This window comes from Octopus sinensis, linkage group LG6, assembly GCF_006345805.1.
Source record: "Octopus sinensis linkage group LG6, ASM634580v1, whole genome shotgun sequence".
In the NCBI taxonomy this organism is placed as follows: domain Eukaryota; kingdom Metazoa; phylum Mollusca; class Cephalopoda; order Octopoda; family Octopodidae; genus Octopus; species Octopus sinensis.
Window position 1 is genome coordinate 50,203,322 of NC_043002.1, and position 22,345 is coordinate 50,225,666.

Genomic DNA, 22,345 nt, shown 5'->3' on the forward strand with positions numbered 1-22,345 from the left:
ATGCTGCTCTCTCACTCAACAACAATACTACTACTACTAATAATAATAATAATTAAAAATTTTTCCACAAAATCAGAAATTTCAGGGAGAAACATCGACTCCGGTGTTCAGCTGGTACTCATTCAATTGTTCCCGAAAGGATTAAAAGGTAAAGTTGACCTCAGCAGAATTTTAACTTAAAACGCAAAGATGGACGAAATGCCGCTAAGCATTTTGCCTAGTGTGATAATGATTCTGCCAGCTCGCCACCTTAATGATGATGTTGATGCTGCTGCTGTTGCAGCACAAGGATAGCAATTTTTTCAGTGAGGGAACTAGTTGATTATATTGACCTCAATGTCTCACTGCTACTTCATTTATCAACCCTAAAAGGATGAAAGGCAAAGTTGACTTTGGTGGAACTCAGAATGTGAAAATGGAAATACTGATTAGCATTTTGCCTGACGTGCTAACGATTCTGCCAACTTGCTGCTTCAATTTTAATCATCATCATCATCATCATTGTTTAACATCCGTTTTCCATGCTAGCATGGGTTGGATGGTTTGACCAGGGCCTGGGAAGCCAGGAGGCTGCACCAGGCTCCAGTCTTATCTGGCAGTGTTTCTACTTCTGGATGCCCTTCCTAATGCCAATCACTCTGTGAGTGTAGTGGGTGCTTCATATGTGCCACTGACACAGGTGCTAGGGGGGGCTGGAACGGCCACGATCGGTTGGTGCTTTTTACGTGCCACCAGCATGGAAGCCAGTCAAGGCAGCGCTGGCATTGGCCATGTTCAGATGGTGCTTTTTACGTGCCACTGGCACAAGGCACAAGGCCTAAAATTTGTGGAAGGGGGATAGTTGAATATGTCAACCCCAGTGCTCCACTGGTACTTATTTCATCGACCCTGAAAGGATGAAGAGCAAAGTCAACCAGGGTAGAATTTGAACACAGAACGTGAAGACAGCCGAAATACATCTAAACATTTCAGCTGGTGTGCTAATGATTCTGCCAGCTTGTCGCCTCAATAACAACAACAACAACATTGTTGGCTTGAGTGAGATTTGAACTCTGAGGATAATCAAGCTTGTACTTCATTTTTGTCTGTATCTCACATTATTAGTAATAATAATTATAACAACAATCATCTACCATCATTGCAATTATCATCCCCATCATCATCATCATCATCATCAGGAGCAACTGACTATCTGTTCATTAGTTCAACATCTTTTCTCAGTAACATAGCTGAAACCCTCCAGTTGAAATATCTTTGTTGATGTTGTAGTTGCTGTCGTTATTGCTTACGTTGTTGTTGTTGTTGTTGTCAACGTCGCCGTCTGTGTTTGTTAATCTCAGTATGATTACCAATAAATTTGAATGAACGGTTATAATGTAATTAGAAAATAATAACCTTTTGCCATGCATTTCTGCACACACCGCTGACTTTTGCTGTTATCGATGGAAATCAATTGTCTAGTTTGAAAGTAATTGTTTGTGAAGGGCTCGTCCATTTCTGCTTGTTAAACTGTCATCAGTTTCTATCGATTTTGTTGTTGTTGTTGTTATTATTGTTATTATTGTTGCTGCTGCTGCTCACACTTGGACATTTCTCATCTCAACTCTTATTTATTCTCTCTTAAAACACTAAAACAGCAAGCCTGCTTATTATATATATTTTTTTTCCTATCTCCTCTTTAGTTTGTAGTCGATGGTGATGATGATTGCTATAATTTCTTATGAATATATTTTATTGATCTATTGGCTTCTGATTTATATTGTTTTTTTTTTTCCCCTCTTTCTTTTTTTTTTTTTTTTTTTTTTTCTATATTTGTTACATTATTTATGTTGTTAAGGTTGCAATGAAGCTCTAAGCTAAATTTCTCGACCCTCCATTTTTGTCTACATCTGACTGTAGTTCAAAGCGTCCCCCCTTTCACTCCACTCCACTCTCTCTCTCTCTCTTCTCTTATTGTCTTTCCTTCCATATTTCTTGGAGGGAAAGAATTTCTGGGAATTGCTGCCACCTTATATCTCAGACTCAGTGACTAAAAATGCAAAAACCAAAAACAACAAAAAAGCAAGAAAAATAATACAAGATAAATTTGAAAAATGGGCTCATTGGCTGATGGATGAAGATGGTTAGGCAGTGGGTCATCAGAAGTTTGTTTGCGTGTGTGCATGGGAGGCATTATTCTGCTACGGGCTTGAAAAATTCTTAGGAAAAGGTTCAATGTGAATCACCCCTGCATCTCAACTAATGCATTTTCATCTTGGGGAAGAGACGGAAGTCTGCAGGTGCTACATTTGGCGAATAGGATGGATGAGGAAGCTTTTGGCGAGAAAATCAGGAGTCAGGAGAGCCTGATGAAGAATCCGATTCTTCATGCTCCTCAGAACTGGTCACTTTTGCTGAATGTTCTCTCTCAAATGCTTCAAAATGTCAGCAGAACTTGACCTGCAAGAAATAACAGTCAAACATTTCTTAAATTACTCCCTTTTGTCACAAAAAGAGGGAAAGACATATTGGATAGCAACGCAGAAAAGAAGGAAAAAATAGTCAAGTTTGGGATGTCATGATGGTGTATTCTTGTCTGCAAGGAACCTGTATATGATCACTTAAGCTGCAAAAAATAACAGCCAAAATATTCCTTAAATTACACTCTATTGATATGAAAAGAAGGTGGGACACGTTGGAGATTGTAGTTATAGATATATAATGCCAAAGAGAAGGTTGTCTTGAACACCTTTGATCATAAATCCAGTCTGGGACCAAACCACATTTTGGCATTTAACCTGCTGGGTCAAGGAGCATATGCACAAATGTAATTCCATAGACGTTTAATAGTTGTTTTATATTAAATTAAAGAGTTATATCTTGTACAGGTCAACTTGTAGTGTCACTTTATATTGTGGATTTGAAGCAAAAGAACATTGTACTAAATTTCAAGAAACATAATGCTTTTAAGTGAAGTGACCTCTAATGTTAATTTGGGCCATCAAAGGTTGTAAAGTGTTGACTGATGTAATAGAATAACAAGCAATAAAAAGTACAAGTAGTAGTAGTAGTAGTAGTTGCTGTTGTTCTTTAGACTTATTAACTCTGCTTGCTTTTGTCAGTACATTGCTTCAGTCATCACCTGTTTATCGTTTCCTCACTCAGCTCTTTGATATAATGCTTTTTTTATGTGGTTGCTACAAAATGCTGAAAGTGGTCCTATGCAGATCTAGTGAAAAACATCAAAATTCGTAGATGAGTAGACTACTTACTAGAAATCTTCTTTGACTATAGAATGTAACTTGAGCGATAGGGAATGATGTGCCTGGCTCAAAGACACAGTACACACCGCCCAGTTCAGGAACTGAACCTATAACCATCTAATCATAAACCTAACCTTCTAATCACTAGGACCTGTGCAACTAGTATCAAAAATGACACAGTGCATCTATAGCCTTTGATCCTTTTGTTACCATATTTCTGTTTAAAGACATCCAGTTTTGTTTCAGTTAATTTGAAAATTTAGTAAAATATCTTAGTTGTTTTTGAGCTGGTGTTTGGCAGAGGAATTAAGATGAAATGTTGCTGGAAGGTTTTACATCACTTGGAACAAGAAATGTGTATCATAGTACCAAGGGCAGTCTCAAACGCTTTAGACAAATACTGAAAACTTAGTGTTGAGAATTCAGATTAGGCCATGTGTTTCAATAGGTATAAGAAATACTTTATTAGTCTCTATTTACAAATAGAAAAGTCAGAGTCATTTATACTATAGATCAGTGAGTAGAAGATTTACCCTTACTCTCTCTCTTACTCTTGCTCTCTTCCACCCTCACCTTCTCTTGTTCCTGATTGCTCTCTCTTGCTCTCTAACTAGAGTAACCATCTACCTCATCTACAATAAGACATCTGTTTCTGTCCCCATGTCTTACCCTTATCTTTCATCCCTTGGCACCAGGCCACCACTTCCAATAATCCCCTCTTCTCAAAGAAACTTTGTCTTGCAAGTTACTTGGTGATTTGCTAGTGCTACATAAAAAGCATCCAGTTCACCCTGTAAAGTGGTTGGTATTTGGAAAAGCATCCAGCTGTAAAAACTATGCCAAAGCAGACCTTGCCTGTACTGACTAGTGCTACTTTAAAAGCACCCAGCCCACTTTGGCATTAGGAAGAGTATGCAGCCATAAAAACCATGCCTCAACAGACATCACTGGTGCTGATGCTGGTGCCACACGAAAAGCATCAGTCCACTCTGTAAGACAGTTGGCATTAGGCAGGGCATCCAGCTGTAAAAACCATACCAAAACAGTGTAGCTTGATGCAGTCTTCTGGCTTGCCAGCTCCTGTCAAACTGTCCAGTACATACCAGCATGGATGCTTAACAATAAATGATTATGATGATGATGATACACACACACACACACAGTTGCCAAAGGATCCCTGCCTTCTCAAATTATTTATCTCACCAAATTTCAATTCTATTTTTAATTCTTCTGGTAATTATTTTCTCATTACACCTCACAGTTCCTGTGCTATTTGAAGCCATGTCTCTTACTGGGTGTGTACTTGTAAAAAAAATCCATATATGGCTGTATAGTTAAGGAGCTTGCTTTGGAAGCACATGGCAAAAGCTCAGTTCAAATCCATGGCACCTTGGGCTAATGTCTTCTACTGTAACTCCAGGCTGGCCAATACCTTGTATATATATATATATATATATATATATATATATATATGCCCCTCATGGCAGTACCCAGATTGGCCGCTGTCCAGTGACTGAAGCAAAGAGCAAAAAAGGAAAGAATACCTGGTTGAGCACTTTATTAAAAATAACTTTTTGTTTAATATCTAAAAATATTAACTTGTGACTCTGACCATTGGCAATATGCCGCTCTTGAGAAAAAGACCCATAAAACCAAGTGAAATCATAGTCATGGCAGATACTGGTGTCATGCAACTGGCACCCATGCTGGTGATACATAAAGGCATCCATTACATTCTTGGAGTGGTTGGCATTAGGAAGGGCATCCAGCTGTAGAAACCATGTCAAAATCAGACTGGGGTCTCGTACAACCCCTCAGCTTAATAGCCTTGTTCAAACTGTCCAACTTATGCCAGCATGGACAATGGACATTAAATGATAATGATGATGATGATAAACAATAACTTCGTTGGTTGTATATTTCCTTTGGGTTTACTGCATTCAGAATGGTGAAGATGACAAGGGACTGTCTGTAAAATTTGGGTAGAATAAATGTTACAATGGGTTATTTTATGTGGTTTCTTGGTTTTCTTTTAAACTTGACCCTCCACCTGTTTCTAAGCAAATTGCCATTTTCCAATAACCCAGCATGATTTTCACTGGAAGACTGAAAACAAACATCGCTTTGATGATGATAATGATGATGATACCAGTGATGTTTGTTTCAATTGCTCTAAAGATTACTGAATAAGTTTTGCACCAATTGTATTATCTCTCATTGCATTAACAAAAGTAATAATAATAATAATAATAATAATAATCATCATCGTTTAACATCCGCTTTCCATGCTAGCATGGGTTGGACGATTTTGACTGAGGGCTGGCGAACCAGATGGCTGCACCAGGCTCCAATCTTGATTTGGCCGTTTCTACAGCTGGATGCCCTTCCTAATGCCTAATAATAATAATAATATCTTCTACTGTAGCCACAAGGCCTGAAATTTGGGAGAAGGGATTAAGTTGATTACATTGACTCCAGTGTGTAACTGGTACTTAGTTTTAATTGACTCCTAAAGGATGAAAGGCAAAGTTGACCTTGGTGGAATTTGAATGCAGAACATGAAGACAGGCGAAGTACCACTAAGCATGCCGATATTTTTGCCAGCTCACCACCTAATAATAATAATGATAACGATAATCCTTTCTTCAAGTAGGAGGGGACTAGTCAATGACATTGACCCCAGTGTTCAACTGGTACTTTATCATCTCTGAAAGGATGAAAGGCAAAGTGAACCGTGGTGGAATTTGAACTCAGAACATAATAAAGTCTGACAAAATACCTCTAAGCATTTTGTCTAACATGCTAATATTTCTGCCTGCTTACCACTTTAATAATGATGATAATAGTAATCTTTTCTGCTATAGGCACAAGGCCTGACGTTTTGAGGGAAGGTGGCTAGTTGATTACATTGCCCCCCCCCCCCTGCTCAATTCATCGACCACAAAATGTTAAAATGCCATCTTGGCTTTGGCAGAATTTGAACTGTAAAGCCAAGCAATTTGTCTTGTGTGCTAATGACTCTGCCAGCTTAACGATAATAATAATAATAGAACTATTTTACCAAAGAACATTATATTGAAATAGCATATTTTATGCATATTAATGTACTTTGGTAAAATGGTTTGCATCGTTATTGAAGATGCCATACAGTATTCAATATTGTGATGTAGATTGAAGATATTGTGTGAACCTAGGGATTTCTACTATCTGTCAAGTCACGACAAGGACTTCAGACAGACAGTCCTTTTCTTTGCAATATGCATGCAGTTCCAAGTAAAGCCAATTTTTGCCATACACCAACTTTGTAGAGTATTTTTCTAAAGTTTCCAGGGGTTTCTTCAGGCTGGTGGTAAAGAACCAATGTTCCGATAGCAATAGGAGCAATCCTTATGCTTGTCTCTTGCAGCTGCTACATCTTAGCAATCTCTTAGGTCACTATATTTATCAACCTTTTTTCTTGATAATATGTTGATCTCCTGGTGCTGCCACATTGATTTACTAAGCATTCTTGTTTGTTCCTCCTAAAGGTTACTATATCCAGACTCTGGTTCTCTAACATCTTGTCTGTCTGGAAGTGAAAGTCCCAGAGGATCTTTGCCATCCCATTTTCGTACATTACCTTTTCCAGTGTATGTTGGTACCAAGCACCTGTTACCTCGTATCCATACTTCTGGCATAGAAGCCACTGAAGTTTCTGGACTCTCAACTCCATTGTTGGTAAATCCTTCTGCATTAGCAGTATACTGTAGCAGGTCTTGTATTACCATCATCATCATCATTATTATTATTATTATTATTATTATTATTATTATTATTGAGAAGGCAACAAGCTGACAGTATTGTTAGTACACCAGGCAAAATCCTTTGTGGCAGTTTGTCTGTCTTTACATTCTCAATTCAAATTCCCTCTCCCAAATTTCAGGCCTTGTGCCTATAATAGAAAGGATTATTATTGTTATTATTATTATTATTATTATTATTATCACCATCATTATTAAGGCAGTGAGATGGCAGAATTGTTAGCACGCTGGATGAAATGCTTAGTGGTATTTTGTCCATCACTATGTTCTCAGTTCTAATTCAGCTGAGGTTGACTTTTTCTTTCATCTTTTTGAGGTACCAGTGATACACTGGGGGATTGATGTAATCAACTCATCCCCATCTCCCCAAAACTGCCCTTGTGGCAAAAATTTGAAATGATGATAATAATAATAATAATATAATAATAATAATATAATAATCATCATCGTTTAACATCCGCTTTCCATGCTAGCATGGGTTGGACGATTTTGACTGAGGGCTGGCGAACCAGATGGCTGCACCAGGCTCCAATCTTGATTTGGCCGTTTCTACAGCTGGATGCCCTTCCTAATGCCTAATAATAATAATAATATCTTCTACTGTAGCCACAAGGCCTGAAATTTGGGAGAAGGGATTAAGTTGATTACATTGACTCCAGTGTGTAACTGGTACTTAGTTTTAATTGACTCCTAAAGGATGAAAGGCAAAGTTGACCTTGGTGGAATTTGAATGCAGAACATGAAGACAGGCGAAGTACCACTAAGCATGCCGATATTTTTGCCAGCTCACCACCTTAATAATAATAATGATAACGATAATCCTTTCTTCAAGTAGGAGGGGACTAGTCAATGACATTGACCCCAGTGTTCAACTGGTACTTTATCATCTCTGAAAGGATGAAAGGCAAAGTGAACCGTGGTGGAATTTGAACTCAGAGCATAATAAAGTCTGACAAAATACCTCTAAGCATTTTGTCTAACATGCTAATATTTCTGCCTGCTTACCACTTTAATAATGATGATAATAGTAATCTTTTCTGCTATAGGCACAAGGCCTGACGTTTTGAGGAAAGGTGGCTAGTTGATTACATTGCCCCCCCCCCCCCTGCTCAATTCATCGACCACAAAATGTTAAAATGCCATCTTGGCTTTGGCAGAATTTGAACTGTAAAGCCAAGCAATTTGTCTTGTGTGCTAATGACTCTGCCAGCTTAACGATAATAATAATAATAGAACTATTTTACCAAAGAACATTATATTGAAATAGCATATTTTATGCATATTAATGTACTTTGGTAAAATGGTTTGCATCGTTATTGAAGATGCCATACAGTATTCAATATTGTGATGTAGATTGAAGATATTGTGTGAACCTAGGGATTTCTACTATCTGTCAAGTCACGACAAGGACTTCAGACAGACAGTCCTTTTCTTTGCAATATGCATGCAGTTCCAAGTAAAGCCAATTTTTGCCATACACCAACTTTGTAGAGTATTTTTCTAAAGTTTCCAGGGGTTTCTTCAGGCTGGGTGGTAAAGAACCCAATGTTCCGATAGCAATAGGAGCAATCCTTATGCTTGTCTCTTGCAGCTGCTACATCTTAGCAATCTCTTAGGTCACTATATTTATCAACCTTTTTTCTTGATAATATGTTGATCTCCTGGTGCTGCCACATTGATTTACTAAGCATTCTTGTTTGTTCCTCCTAAAGGTTACTATATCCAGACTCTGGTTCTCTAACATCTTGTCTGTCTGGAAGTGAAAGTCCCAGAGGATCTTTGCCATCCCATTTTCGTACATTACCTTTTCCAGTGTATGTTGGTACCAAGCACCTGTTACCTCGTATCCATACTTCTGGCATAGAAGCCACTGAAGTTTCTGGACTCTCAACTCCATTGTTGGTAAATCCTTCTGCATTAGCAGTATACTGTAGCAGGTCTTGTATTACCATCATCATCATCATTATTATTATTATTATTATTATTATTATTATTATTATTATTATTGAGAAGGCAACAAGCTGACAGTATTGTTAGTACACCAGGCAAAATCCTTTGTGGCAGTTTGTCTGTCTTTACATTCTCAATTCAAATTCCCTCTCCCAAATTTCAGGCCTTGTGCCTATAATAGAAAGGATTATTATTGTTATTATTATTATTATTATTATTATCACCATCATTATTAAGGCAGTGAGCTGGCAGAATTGTTAGCACGCTGGATGAAATGCTTAGTGGTATTTTGTCCATCACTATGTTCTCAGTTCTAATTCAGCTGAGGTTGACTTTTTCTTTCATCTTTTTGAGGTACCAGTGATACACTGGGGGATTGATGTAATCAACTCATCCCCATCTCCCCAAAACTGCCCTTGTGGCAAAAATTTGAAATGATGATAATAATAATAATAATAATAATAATATAATAATAATCATTATCATTATTATTATTATCATTATTATTATTGTTATTATTATATCTGAGGTAGTGAGGTAGCAGAATAGTCATCATACCAAGCAAAATTTTTAGTGGCATTTTGTCTGTCTTTATGTTCAGAGTTCAAATGTAGTTCAAAGTTGATATTCCCTTTCATTTTTTTTAGGTTGATGAAATAAGTACCAGTTGAGTACTGGGATCAACATAATTGACTTACACCATCCCTAAATTGCAAGCCTTATGCCAAAAATTTGAAACTAATTGTTATCATGGTTATTATTAAGGCGGCAAGCTGGCAGAATCGTTAGCATGCTGGGCAAAATGCTTAGCAGTATTTTGTCTGCACTACATTCTGAGTTCAAATTCCGCCAAAGTCGATCCTGCCTTTCATCCTTTCGGGGTCGATAAGTTAAGTACCAGTGAAATTCTGGGGTTGATGTAATCAACTACCCTGCTTCCCCAAAAAAGAAATAGTAGTAATAATAATAATTATTATCATTAGTGTAATGAGAAATTGATGCAAAACTTATTCTGTAGTCTTTTGAGCAATTGAAGCCAAGTGATATCAAGGAAAAGTAGATGTTGAAGGATGATGATGATGATGGTGGCGGCAGCTTTATTGTGTATACACGTTTTGTATTCTGTTTTTTAATCCATGGAGAAAAATTACTGGCTGTAGCCTCCCAATAGGGACCCCTCGTATGTGGGGATGGTTTGTTGAGGCATTGAAGCTTCAGTTTTATTATTTATAACTGATCTATTGGTGGGAAGATGCGGTTGCTCATTCAGTAGTTCCAATCCTAGGTTTGGCAGTGCATTCAGTCCTGGTTGTCTGAGACGCGATAGAACACAAGAGACAATTTAAGCATACCTCTATACACATTCACGCACACACACAAACCTGCAGTAATGTGCTCTACACAAACATATTTATGCATGCAAAAACATGCTTTTCAAGCTGTTACTTTAGCACTCATTTGTGCATACACTCACTCATTCGCCTGCACTCTCCTTTTCTCACTCTCACTCTCCACCTCTTGCTCCCCTCTCTCTCTCACACATTATTTGCTGTGTACTTAGTGCCATGTAACAATCCATGTTGTCAAACTCCATATACCCCAGCTCTTTAAACTCTCCTTTTTGTTTTATTGTCATTCCTTGTTGCTATCATCTTCCCCATCACCACTATCGGTGGGGGTGGGGGGGGGGTTCATCTTCATGGTTGTCATCATCATCATCATCATCACCACCATCATCATTGCCGTCATTGTGATTATCACAGGGTTTTTCTCCATCCATGCCACCCCAACTTGCTGGCTAGAATTTATAACCCCTTTTCATTATCATTCAAAATTGAACATCATCAAAACTGACACCATCATCATCGGGAGTCATCACCAACTTCATCATCATCATCATCATCAGCAGCAGCAGCACAATCAAGAACATGATCATCATCACCATCGTCATCATCATCATCATCATCATCACTCTTTAATGGAAGTAACTGTCACGTCACATGACCAATCAACACGAGCTACTTCAGTTTGGAGCTTATCATTTGGAACTCCGCCATCTCCTGTGTCTTCCACCCAACCACTTCCTTGCTATCTGCCTCTTATCTTGCCATTACTGTACATCTGTATGTGTGTGTCTCACTCTCTCCATATATATATATATATATATATATATATATATACACACACACACACACGCATGCACATACATAAATACATGCATATATAAATGTGTGTGTGTATGTATATGTGTGTGTGTGTATTAGTTTATCTGTCTATTAATCTATCTCTGTATATCTGCCCATCTCCGTCTATCCATCAATCCACTCTCAAACCCACCCACCTGTAGGTGTCCCTCTCTAAATTTCATGTAATGTCTCTTAATATTTCCTTTTGTCCCTTCTGTCTATCAGTTTATGTATCTGCATTTATCTCTCTCTCTCTCTCTCTCTCTCTCTCTCTCTCTCTCTCTCTCTCTCTCTCTCTCTCTCTCTCTCTCTCTCTCTCACACACACACACACAGAGTCTCCCTGTGTGTGTCTCTTTTTGATTGATATATATATATATATATATGTGTGGTGTGTGTACATACATACATACATACATATATATATATATATTTACTTACATGCACACATATGTGCATGAGAGTCTGTGTGTGTGTGTATATATATATATATGTTTCTGCAACTCTTTACCTTCTACTTTTTATGTGTGTATGTATGTATGTATCTCTCTCTCTATCTATCTATCTATCTATCTGTCTATCTCTCAATGTAACCATCTTCCTCCCCTGACACACTGTTCTCTGTCTTTTCATCTTACCAGTATACTCACACATCCATGCATCCACCTATCTCCCTCTCTCTCTCCCTCTCCATCTCTCTCCCCTTATTCCTTTTTCTCTTTCTCTGGCCCAGAATCTTTCAAACACAAAAGGGACAACCCCCCACTCCCATCTCACTCTTCCCCCGCACCACCTCTTCACAGCTATTACTTTGATGAGACTGACTGACTGTTGGTCTGTCTGTCTGTCTTTCTCTCTCTCTCTCTCTGACAGACTGACTGATGGATGGACAGACAGACAGGCAGACAGGCAGACAGACAGGCACAGCAAACCAGCAAAGCTAAACTGATCTATGCCTAGTCTTTACCCAGTCCATCTTGATAGACGTGGTCTATTGAACTTCATCATGATGGAATTATTGAATAACTTGGCAGCTGAGTATTATTAATAAAACTCGCAGCTACTTTCAGCTGCCTATTGCATGCACAACGCCAGTAGAATTCTACTGCACACCACTCCAGAACTGTCAATCAATATTGACTGCCTCAATGATTTAAACAGCAGTCCCAAACAGTTGCTGCGTATGGCTTTATAAACGGTCAGAATTTGCAGGCCAGCCATTGATCTGCGTGTGTGTTTTTGTGCTTGTGTGTATTTGTGTGTGTGTGTGTGTGTGTGTGTGTGTAGCAGAGTTGGTGCGTGATTGTATTCCTGGGTCTGTTGGCTGTGTGTGCCTCTGTGTGTGTAGATAGCTGTCTGTGATTCTGTGTAGCTGTGTTTGTATCTGTAGCTAGCTGTGAGTGTATGTATATGTATATACATGTCTGTATGTATATACATGTCTGTATACGTATATACATGCTTGTGTGTGTGTCCATGCTGCTGCTTCTCTGTCGTTTGTTGACTCTGTGTGCACTTGTATGTGAGTGTGTGTGTGAATAAGTGTATGTATATATATATGTATATATGGATAGATAGACATATAGCTTTATTTGTGTATGTAGCTGTGTGAGGGAGTATATATACATATATGTTGGTGTGTTTTTGTGCGTGCATATGTGTAGCTGTAGCTGTATGTGTTCTGCCTTTGTTTCTGTGTGTGCATGTAAGTGTCTCTTGCCTTTGCATAAGTCTGTGCTTGTGTTGATGTATATACCATGTCTGTTCATGTGTGTATTTTTTTCTGTATGTACATCTCTATTTCACTGTCTGAACTTGCGACTGTATAGTAATTATGTACATGTTTTTATATGTCTAACTGTACACTTGTGCACACACACATACACTTATCTGTGAATATATGTCAGTTTGTGCCTAATTTATGCAAAAGTTCCAAAATATACGTCCATAAAATCATATATATTATTATTCATCGTTTTATACTGAATGTGTCTATATCATCTCTTTGGATCTTTGCACAGTTTAGGTGTTTCAGTTCAGTTCAAAATTATTTGTAATCCTGTCATAACAGCAACACATTCCTATCCATTATTTCTTCCAATTATCTCCTCTTCCCTTTGACGGTCACTCAATTCTGCCACTAGAGGTATTTCTGTCTGTATCCATACATCAGTTCATTTAGGTAATATCCTTTTCGAAGAGTGGTACTGTGAATATGGTAACGATAGTCATTGCAAAGTTTTTCTTTGTTAAATTTTGTTGCATGTTTAAAAGATTGTATCATTTTGTGACATTTTCAAGCATTCATTTCAAATATTCATTTCTTGATAGCAAAAACCTTGTTCTAATTATCATCATCAGCATTTAGCTTCCACTTTTCAATATTTATATTGGTCAAATAGAATTTGAGGAACAGATTTTCTATGGCCAGATGCCCATTCCATTGCTAACTCTCATCTGCTTCCTAGCAAAGTAATATTTACCATGGCCTGACATGTCTTTCGCAGAAGGTGGAAACAAAACATTGCATATATGACTTGTCCAAACAAAGTACACACAAATACGAACACACACTTGTGTATTCAACAAGCTTCTTTCAGTTTCCGTCCACTAAATCTTTTTACAAAGGCTTTGGTCTGCCCAGAGCTATTGTAGAATACACTTGCTCAAGGTGCTTCACAGTGGAACGGGACCATGTGTTTGGGGAGCAAAATTCTTACCATATACCCATACCTGCACCTATTTCTTTTCTTTTATACTTTTACATGTTTCAGTCATTTGCCGGCAGCCATGCCTTTAGTAGAACAAACCGAACCCAGGACTTATTCTTTGTAAGCCTAGTACTTATTCTATCAGTCTCTGTTGCTGACCCACTAAGTTAAGGGGATATAAACATACCAACATCAGTTGGTATGTCAAGTGATAGTAGGAAGACAATCGCAGACACACAAATATATACAAATAAAACAGGCTTCTTTCAGATTCCATCTACCAAATCGACCCATAAGGCTTTGTAGAAGACGCTGCCATACAGTGGGACTAAACCCAGAACCATGTAGTTGGGAAGCAAGTTTCTTACCACACAGTCACTCCTATACAAACACACACATACATACATATGGTTCTGGGTTCAGTCCCACTGCACAGCACCTTGAGCAAATGTCTTCTACTGTAGCCCCTGGCTGACCAAAATCTTGTGAGTGTATTTATGTGTGTGTGTGTGTGTGTGTGTATATATATATAAATCTGTTTTGATCATTAGACTGTGGTCATGGTGGAGCATTACCTTGAAGCACTTTTAGTCAAATATATCAACCCCAGTACTTTTTGTTTCAAAGCCTGGTGCTTATTCTAATAGTCTGTTTTGCTGAGGCTCTAAGTTATGGGGGAAGTAAAGAATCCAACATTGGTTGCCAAGCGATGGTGAGAGACAAAGATAGACAACAAAGATACAAGCATCATCATCATCATCATACTATTGTTTTAAATATGACGACACCCGCATTTACATAGGCGCACACACATAGAAGTGTGATGATCTAATAAACAAGCATACTCAGCCTTTGTGAGTCTTAATTTGCTTTCCCTTTTCAATCCTTCTCTCTTTTTACTTTTTCCTTTATCTCCTCTCTCTTATTTCTTTATCCTCTCCATCTCTCTCATACTAATCTTGTGCCACTTGGTCTCATCTCTGTTCTATATCTCTGACATCCACTTCTCATCAATGTATAGCTTCTCTCCCCACTCTCCATCTCTCCTCCACCAAATTCTGTGTCATTTTCTATCTCTCAGCCTCTCTTTTTTTTTCTCCTTGTTTCTTATCTCCCATTTCCTTAATTTCTTGTTCCCTCTCTCTCTCTCTCTCTCTCTCTCTCACACACATCCCTCTGTAATTAATCTCCTCTCCCTTCCCATTCTCTCCCTACCACTTTCAACCCCCCCCCACTGACTAGTTAACCATCCATCCATCCATCCTTCTATCCATTGGTACCAATCTGTCTGGTCACATGTCTGCCTCTGCTACTCCTCCCTCTTTCTCAGTGCTGTGCTTTCATCTGTGACAAGTTCAGCTGTGAATGATAGATGGATGGCTGCTGAAGATCTGATGGTATGATCAGTGATTGGTGCCTGGGTGGTGTGCTGGGGGTGCGGGTATATTATATGGTGGTGGTGTTGTATAAGTGGTTTGAGAAGTGAATAATGGATACAAAATGATGGTTGTGGTTGCATTGGTGGTGTGGTGTCTGGATTTGAAAATAAAGATAGGTGCAGGCGTGGCTGTATGGTAAGAAGATTGTTTCTCAACCACATGGGTCTGGGTTCAGTCCTACTGCATGGCACTTCGCACAAATGTCATGCTATTCTAGGCCCAGGCTGACCAAAGCCGTATGAGTGTATTTATGTGGGTGTGTTTCATTTGTGCTCCACCCCTATTGGACAATCAGTGTTGATTTATTTACATCTTCATAACTTAGCAGTTCAGCAAAAAGACTGATAGAATGTCGATTTGTTTGACTAAACTCTTCAAGGCAGTGCTCCAGGATGGCCACAGTCAGATAACTGAAACAAAGAAATGATGAAAGCTAAAGATAGTTGGGAGTTATTTAGCCCCAGTTTAACCCTGACTCAGCTGCCTATGGTTAGAGACACTCCAACCAGAACCATTCCTGCCTTCCCTTTTATTTAAGATGAGAGAATTTGGTTGTTGTTTCTGACCAGCTGACTGGCCTTGCCCATGCTTACATATGATGGGTATTTCTCTCATACTTTTTCCTTCTACCAAATTTCACTCACATGACTTATGTAACTCTTTAGCGTTCAGGTTACTGTGTGAAATGTAATCCCTATTTATCCATACAATTTTGAATTAATCATGTATTATCTTGTAGCTTTGAGATTTTGACGAAGTGATTATATATTTTTTTAGAATGGCATTGTTGGATAGGTGTGAGTTGTTGGATCTGGCTTGTTTGAACACAAATCAGATAGAATATTTAGGCTGGCTATGGCTAGTTTAAATGCTAATGGGTTAACCCAAGGTAACTTGCCGTAAGATTGAGCCCAGAAACACTTCATTGTTAAGTGAACTTCTCTTCCACACAGCCATGTCCACTTGCATTTGCTGATGTTATGGGATTTGGTTTTGCCGGTTGCATTGCTGCTTTGAGCACCTAGGGGTCAGGGATGGGGTACCAAAACCTGTGTAATTGTGAATGATTCTACACATCCTTCTGAATGTCTTTCAACTGTTTTAAAGTTGTTCATGTTTCTTTTGTTATTCTTCTTCTGTTCTTTCTTTCTGCACTTTTCTCTTTTTTTTTTTCATGTTCTAGTTTGTCTTTTTCATTCCCCATCTTCATCTCATGTTCAGTTCATCTTTCGTTCTTTTTATAATTATTATTATTATTATTATTATTATTATTATTATTATATGTTTGTTTGTATATTTGTCTTTGATCATTGAACAAACTAAGTTCAGAATGGAATTGTCGATCGGAAAACAATTACCATTGTTAGTGTTATTGTTGTTGTTGTTTTGTTATTGTAATTCTATTCATATTTTTCTTTCTGCCCTGGATGTTATGGTTGAACCATACCAACAACAACAACATCAAAACAAACAATGAGAGAGACAGTATGAAGAAAGGATGATGAAACATAGAAGTACTCTTATGTGTATGCTTTGTGTGTGTGGGTGTGTGTCTTTCACATTGGCTCTGTGGGTAAAGAGTTTGCTTCACAATCAATTAGGTCTTGTGTTCAATCCCACTTTGATTCACCTGGGGCAAATATCATATCATCTGCTACAGTTCTCAGTTGATCCTAGCCCTGGGAGTAAAACTGGGTGGATGGAAACTTATGGATTGGAAATGTGTTTATTATTCAAAGAACTTATCCTGGGCTGTGTGGTAAGAAGTTTGCTTCCCAACTATATGGTTCCAGGTTCAGTCCCGCTGTGTAACACCTTGGGCAAGTGTCACCTACTAGAGCTCTGGGCTGAACAAAGCCTTGTGAGTGGATTTAGTAATTGGAAACTAAAAGAATCCCATCATATGTATGTGTCTGTGTGTTTGTGTCTTTCTGTTTGTGTTTGACCCCCACCACTGTTTGACAACCAGTGTTGGTGTGTTTACATCCACATAACTTAGTTTAGCCTAAATGGACCAGGCTTAAAAAAATAAAGTACTGGGGTCAGTTCATGCAATTAAAATTCTTTAAGGTGGTGCCCTAGCATGGCCACAGCCTAGTGACTGAAACACGTAACGGGTAAATAGGCTTTTGTTGTTTTTATTATTTTTATGGTAGTGAACTCACAGAGCCATTACCATGCCAGGAAAATGCTTTACAGCTTTTCATCTAACTTGATCTACTGAGTTCAAATTCTGCCATGGTTGACCTAATTTATCAACTGCGAAAGGACGAAAGCAAAGTACCAGTTAAATACTGGGGTCAATATAATCAACTAGCCCCTACCCCAAAATTTCAGGCCTTGTGCCTCTAGTAACAAGGATTATTTTTTTTTTTTATCATGAGTTTTGTTGGAACTCCTGGAATCTTGCATGTTTAGCGGGCTTGCTACCTGCAGCCTATGGTACCATGCTATCTGTTCTTTTCAGCTATCTGATACTTTTGTGATTATTCTGGCTGTGCCAAGGAAGCAAACCTTTTGTAACAGTTCTACTGGGCACTCTATTATTATTGTTATTATTATTATCATCAGCATCATTATTAAGTGAACGTTGGCAATGGGAAAGGCATCCAGCCGTAGAAAACCCACCTCAATGAATTTTGGAAAAGTAGACATTGAAACAATGAATGAACCTTTTTTGGACCAAATAGTGACTGGTGACAAAGAAAAAAAAAGGGTTCTCTATAAAAATGTCAAGTGTTGAAAACAGTGGGTAGGGAAAGGAGAAACACCAGCACCCACATAAGGTGTTATCTGTTTGGTGGGGTATGAAAGGTTTAGTCCACTTTGAACTTTTAAGCGGAAACCAAATGATAACAAAGGAGATCTACTGTGAGCAGCTTGAGCAGCTTAAGTCAATGCTAGATAGAAGGATAATGACCACCTTTGGTTTCAACATGAAAGGTGTTCTTCCATCAAGATAATGCTCAGCCACATACAGCAAGGACGACATTCTAAAGGCCGGAGCAGTTTGAATGGAAAATGATGCTCCACCCACCATATTCGTCAGGCATTGCCCCATCTGATTATCATTTATTCTGCAATTTTCAAAATGGACACAAAATATATGAATTCTGTAGACGAGGTCGGAATAGCACTGGAGAAGAATTTTTCATCATGGAGAAGTGAATTTTGGAAGAGAGGCCTTGCAAGTTTACCAGTTGGATGGAAGAGCATTGTAGAAAATGAAAGAGAGTATATTTTAGATTAAAAAAGAACTATTTGTGTGCTGACATATTGATGTGTGTGTATGTATGTGTGTTCAGGCATGCCTATGTATGCATATGCATACATACATAACTGTATTTATGGGATGGCCCAATTATATACATGTGTGTGTGTACACATACATACTGCACAGTCACAATGGGTATAAATTAAACACAACAGTCTGATTTCTTCTCCTCTTCTTCTTCATCCTCTGCCTCACCCTTCTTCAGCAGCAAAAACAATCAGAAAATTCTTTAATTCTTTAAGCTAATCATGTGCAGTAGAGACTTTTCCCCTCACAGCATACTTTGGTTTAATCCTACACCCAGTCCCACCCATCCCCATGACCCCCACTGTGCATGTGTGTGAGTGTGTGTGTGTCTGTGTGTATTTGGCAGGTGGCCCCTGGATGGGTGGGTGGAACATGCTACCTGTAGGTACAATATATTTCCAATCACACACATACACACACATGTAGAATTATGCTCTCTCTCTCTCTCTTTCTCTCACACATTCATGGTGGTGTTGACACTGATGCTCTCTCTTAGTGAGATATTGATAACATCAACAAAAATGTCTAGTGCTACAACAACAACAACAACAACAACAACAACAAAACAACAGCAACAGCAACAAAATTTCACACAAAAAAGAAACCAAAAAAACCCCCACATTTATTTTCTATTTTTGTCCTGGAAGGTGGTAGCAAGGAATTTTTGCATAATTGAACCTATTTTCAGCTGTGTGTGTGTGGTGTGTAGTGTATTTGTGTGCTGGCATATTGATGTTTGTGTATGTGTGTTCTGGCATGCCTGTGTATGCATGTGCGTATGTGTACATACATTCATATATATATATATATATATACATATATATATATATATCTGTATGTGTGTGCTCCTCTGTCTTCTTTTACCCTCTCCATATACACATTCTTTTGGAGGGTGGTAGGTGGGGGTTGTCCTCTTCTGATTACTTGTGTTATGCACATACATGCCCACTTTCACATACACACACTTTCACATACACACACATACACACATTTGAATTTCTCTTGAAAGTTTCATTCCACACTCTTGGCATTTTGGAATTGCCATTTAGACTTAGAAATCACACTTGAAGCACAAGAAAACCACTTGCACTGTTTGTTGTTGTTGTTGTTATTAGCAATGGTATTTAGCCCCAAGTGATCCCTGTTCAAAAACATTTCAGTAATGACCATACATTATATAATGTGTCCTTCTTTCTTTATAATAGTATGATGTTATTTGAGAGCGATTTGGCTACTATTTCTACCAGGTCTGGCAACTATATAGAGGCTCTCTTATTGACCTGTTGTTGTCAGTAATTGTAGTGACAGTCCTGCTGCTGTTCTTTAGTTCTGGGTTAGCATTTATTAGGCAGATCTTTTAAAAGATGGTTGTAATGTGTGACTCGAGAGACTTGGCTGCTGTTTCAGGTTGAGCAACTACAAGTGGCTGTTTCGTTGCAATATACTTTTCCCTTCTTCCCATTGTCTTTGGTCTTCTCCTATCAGTATTGCCCTATATTAGTCTATGCCTGTACCTTAGAGGAAATTTTCAAGTTAGAAATTCAATATCTTTAACCAAAACTAGACTATATCACTATTGCCTGTACCTTAGAAGAATTGTTCGAGTTAAAGTTCAATGTCTTTAACCCTTTAGCATTTAGACTGGCCATATTCTACCTGTTGTATGTTCAAACTGGTCAGATTCAGCTTCTCACACATGCTCTATTAAAGTCATGCTAAAAATAAGAAATCATGTTGTCAAAATCTAGAAACAAAGCGATAATGTATGATTAATTCAAAATAATGAGAATAAATAAGTATTACATTTGCCAAAATAATTAGAATACTAACGTGTTAAAGGTTCAAATGCCATTGAAGTCAAATTTGGTTTTCATCCTCTGAGATTGATAAAAGTACCATTGAAATACAATGGGGTTACTTGAATTAGCTACACTTTTCTGATAGTTTTTGTTTTTTGTTTTTCCCCGCTGCTTTCATGCATTCCCGTGATTCTGTCGCCATCCAATTCCATTATTATGAATTTGATTTGGGAACCTAAATCATAGTGAATCTTTTATTTACTGATTACACAACCATGGATGCCACCCCTATGGACGCATAGCAGTTACTCTCTTGATAGAGCTTTGTGACCCTGATGCTTGATTTCTAGGATTCCTCCACTCGGTATCAATGTAAGAAGCACCATTATCTCAGTTGAGCTCTTTCACTCTTTCTTCTCAAATCACCATAATCCAGTCCCATGACCCTGCCATATTTCTGGCAGGGTAGCTGAACGGGTGCTATGCCTTGCCAAAGGGCAACACGTAACTATGCATGGCATGGTATTCCTTCCATGAGGTATTTTCAAATTACCAATGCTAGATTAGACATGACTAAATTCTTACTCTTTGGAGTCCCTTGGTTTACATTCCAGACAGCACTCTAATTCCTGTGAATGCGCCACAAGAGTCTTCATATAGTTGTTTCCAATTATATAAGCAATCAATTAGACTGTGTACACAGTAAACAACAGAGTTTAGAGGGAGCCTGATAAGTTGACAAGCTGGAAATAGTAACCATAGTCTTGCCATCTTCAGAAAGGACACAAATGTAAATTCTTGATATCTTTTATTTTTTTTTTACCTGCTTTAGTCATTTGACTGTAGCCATGCTGGTGTTTTAGTCAAACAAATCAACCCAAGGACTTATTCTTTGTAAACCTAATACTTATTCTATTGGTCATTTTTGCCAAACTGCCAAGTTACAGAGCTGTAAACACACCAACATCAGTTGTCAAGCGATGGTGGTGCTGGTGGGAGCAAACACAGACACAAGCACAAAGATATATATATATATATATAGTTAAGGTGCTATGCAGTGGAACTGATCCTGAAACTATGTGGTTGGGAAGCAAGTTTGTTGCCTCACAGCCATGTCTGTATTTTTTTTAATCTTTTTCTTCTTTCAGTGGACCACTGCCCAAAAGGGCCAAATTGAACACATTGATCTTAGTACTTTATTCTTTAAGCCTGGTAGTTATTTATCAGTCTCTTTTGCCAAGCTGCCAACTCACAGGAATGTAAACAAACCAACACCACTTGTTGAGTGGTAGAGGAGCAAACACGCACTCACACTATCACACACACATGATGGGCTTCCATACAGTTTCCATCTACCAAATTCACTCACTGGGCATTATTCAGCTCAGAGCTATAGTAGAAAATACTTGCTTAAAGTGCTGCATAGTAGGACTGAACCTAAAGCCATGAGGTTGCAAAGCAAGGCTCTGACTACAGGCATTTTCACTCATCATGAAAATGGAAACTTCCAGAAGCCTTTTCATTCCTATCAAATCAAATAAATGTTCAATTTCATGTTACATGAACTACATATATGATAGTAGACAGGACTTGGAAATCCCATTGAAATGCCTCTTAACCTGCATAAGGACTTCCTGAGCCTTCTGCCATATTTGCCGCATCTAGTGCCCGTCTTATTAAACCTCATCAGCAAAGCATGGTTTTTTTTTTTTTTTTTTTTTCAGACCTACTCAATCACTCCAGTAGACTAAGACTTTTACAAGCAACAAAATGAGTTCTGAACAGTTTTAGTAATTTATACAAAGGTAAAAAAAAAAAAACCCCACATGAGACAAGGGAAATAATTCAAGTGAGCCCATTGTTTTGCTTGAGGAAAATTCTGGTCGGTGGTGGTTCTTAAGATGATATTGATAATAAA

At 38.2% G+C, this 22,345-nt stretch overlaps 1 protein-coding gene across 3 annotated transcripts in view; it reads left to right on the plus strand.

Annotated features, from left to right (window-relative positions):
- The window catches only part of LOC115212984 (zinc finger protein 845-like), a 335,566-nt gene that overhangs the window by 239,763 nt on the left and 73,458 nt on the right, over positions 1-22,345 (plus strand). The window contains exon 1 of one of the 3 annotated variants that reach the window (XM_036503886.1): positions 19,624-19,636. The exons of the other annotated variants lie outside the window; for them this stretch is intronic. The gene's annotated coding sequence lies outside the window, so the exon portion shown is untranslated. Of the gene's footprint in view, positions 1-19,623; positions 19,637-22,345 lie in introns of those variants that run through there. 3 annotated transcript variants of the gene reach the window in all.